The sequence below is a fragment of the Lissotriton vulgaris genome, chromosome 11, assembly GCF_964263255.1.
Source record: "Lissotriton vulgaris chromosome 11, aLisVul1.2, whole genome shotgun sequence".
NCBI lineage: Eukaryota > Metazoa > Chordata > Amphibia > Caudata > Salamandridae > Lissotriton > Lissotriton vulgaris.
Window position 1 is genome coordinate 252,515,105 of NC_141699.1, and position 3,236 is coordinate 252,518,340.

Here is a 3,236-nt window from a genome sequence, read left to right on the forward strand (position 1 = left end):
CGGAGTGCCGTAACACCTTGCGTAGACCGCCGCAAACATCTTACCTCAGGTCTCACAGTCACCGATTTCGGGGGTCAAGTCCTTCGGTAAGCTAATTGTCAGCATCCTGTGTTTTTCACTAGGAGACGTGTCAAACTTCTCGGCAAGCTAGAAAGGAAAATCATCCTTTTCTTGGGGTCACTTGCCCATCACAGCGTTGACCATAACAGGACTGAGCTTCATTCCGCCATGTCCTGCAGGAAGCGCCGAACCACCTGGGGCCCCGCCCAGGAGATTACGGGTAATGTATTGCACTAACAACCGAATCACGCTAATTGCGACCACATGTAGTCGTCTTAACTCAGCTACGTTACACGCTCCGTGCTGAGGATGAGGCGTAAATCCAGCCAAAACAGGCCAAGTTGCGTCTGGACTGGACAAAGGACCTTACCTCGGAGCTGATAATGAATGGGTAGGGCGCCATTAAACCAAACTCGATGCTGCCAAGTATCAATAGGAATCTCCTGTGCCCTATATGGTGCATATTCTGCTGGCACAGCCGTGGGAGTGTATGTGTCGAACACACGAGTATTTGCATTCAAAGCCGGGAAAGCCACCCATGAGTAGAAGATCTCATACGGGTAAGCCACCTCTGCACTCACTACCAAGATCACGGCCATACCATCTTCAGGGACATTATAAGTCTGCAAATGATTGCGCACCGCAATGCGACTATGTTGCGCACTGTCCACCGCAGCCATAGCGACACAGAAAGAAAAAAGGTACAAAGGAAACTTTGTAGCACAACTGGGTAGTAACTCAATGAAACTGTTTTAGAAAGATTCAAGCTTGAAAGGACCTATACGGATACAGGTAGGTTTGTCCGACACCGCCGTTAACCGGAACCAACAGTGAAGGGGTTAAGGACTGAACGATGTACTACTCAAGTATCATGCAATAAGACCACCAACGATTGGGCGCCGTGTCACAGGGATTCTGTGCTCAGACAGAACTGTGCATAGAGGCTTAGAACCTCAGTGAATTAGGGTGTGCCAAAACTCACCTTAGTACCCAAAAATCCCCTACCAGACTAGCAATAAGTGTCTCATTGGTTATCATAAACTCCCAATGCTTAGACAAACCAGAACATGGACTTAGTACACCTCAGGTAACATGGAACACATAAACACTCTTTCGTTATACAATCATTTCAATCCAGAACAAGGAGTAAAAGAGGACATGTGTGTAGGAGGGTAGGGTCTGCAATCCTATCGTCACCCCAGATTTTTGCTTTTTGCTTCACTGGTTTACGACTTTCCCTGGCTGTGGGCCTGCTAATCAGACCCACAGCCTAGCTGTTCTCTCTCTAAATTGACATCCATGTACCTTAGGTGCATTTACCAATTGGTATTGGGTCACTCTTGTAACTCCTTGTACAGTGTACCATAGGTACCCAGGGCATACGTGAACGCAAAGGCCTACCAGGGGCTGCAGCATGTATTATGCCACCCCTGGCTGGCCCTCCAAATCTGACACAACTGGCTGATCAATCAGCTGGGGCAAGGTGGTGTAATCACCCTTTGCTTTAGATATAGTATACCTATATCTAAACCTAAAATGGACACATATACTCCTATAAGTCACTCCTATGGCAGGCCTTAACAATCCTGGAGGCAGAGTGCTTGGAATTATGTGAGATAGTGCTCTGGCATGAGCTGAGCCTGTCTACAGCTTTCGGAACCAAGTCCTTTAGCTGTTTCCATGATAACGCTATACCATATACTCTTAAGTGCATTATAATCCTCGCGGTTATTGCTAACTTTGGCATAGCATTATCAAAACATGTCGAGTAAGGTGTCATACGAATTGGAATACTACCCCCTCGCCAATTCTGGCGACAGGGGTAGCATTCCACCCTTTTAGAGGGACACAACATGTACCTAACTGTGAACCCCGGTTAAAGTTAACCCGAGCCTCAGCATCACAAAATGGATGCTGCCACCACAGACACAAGTCTGACCTCCTGCTGCTGGGAGTCCTTCCAGCGAGGGAGGCCTGGACAAAGGGGTTTCTGCCTTGGGACAGGATTTTGTGTATTGGGTAGGACAGGGCTGAAAGGAATGAGACATGCCTGGGGCACACAAGGTGTCCCTGTACATACACCGGTCTAAACCAGTTCCTGGGGCTCTCCAGCCCCAGCTCTGGCGGAAGACCGGACAAAGGATAGGGGGTGTAACCACCCCCCTTCCTGGTCCCACCCATAGGAGGGACCTAGTGATAGTACAGCCCCCTTTAGCAGGATAAAAGTAGGAGCTGGTCCCATTCCAAATTAGATTAATTCTTATAGGCGGGTATCTATTCGAATAACGAAAATGCATGCTGTGACATCGCATTCCTTTACAGCGAGATGCCTTGGCATCGCAAGTCAGTAGATCAACTTGATCTAGAGGACACACTAACTAAAGGCGTAATAAAATCTATTTTTCAAACACCAACCCGCGCAACAGGAGGGAAAGTGTTGATAAACTAGCCCCTTCGGTGCTGCTGACGACTTTAGCTCGTCACGATTCCAGTAGGGAAGGTGTTGGTTCATTCCTTATGTTGGAGCGCCATCTAGAGCAAGTCCGGTAGATAATGTGTTTGCAATAGTAGCGCGCAATGCTTTCCAACGGGGCGACCAGATTGCCGGGCTTACCTGGAAGGCCTGAGGCCTGAGGTCCAGGGGAGGGCGGCCTCCCCATCCCGGGCGCTGTCCTTGGTCCTGCTGCGTGGCAGGGTGCCCGGGACGGGGTCCGGAGGGCCCAGAGAGGCTTTCCCTGCGCCGCCGGGCTTGGGAGCCCAGGCTGGGTCCAGGGCCCCGGGCGGGCCCCGGGTCGGGTGCCACGGCCCTGGGCCCGGTCCACCGGCCTGCCACACAGCCAAAGGACCAGGACGGGGTGCCGTCGTGCCCGGGAAGCCTCCCCTCGCTCGGCTGAGTTCAGCAGCTCTGGCCGGGGGCCCCTGAGGGCCCGGGGAGGGCGGCCTCCCCATCCCGGGTCGCTGTCCTGGGTCCTGCTGCGTGGCAGGGTGCCCGGGACGGGGTCCGGAGGGCCCGGGGAGGCTGCCCCTGCGCCTCCGGGCCTGGGAGCCCCGGCTGGGTCAAGGGGCCCGGACGGGCCCCGGGTCGGGTGCCACGGCCCTGGGCCCGGTCCCCCGGCCTGCCACACTGCCAAAGCTCCGAGACAGGGCTCCGTTGTGCCCGGGAAGCCTCCCCACGC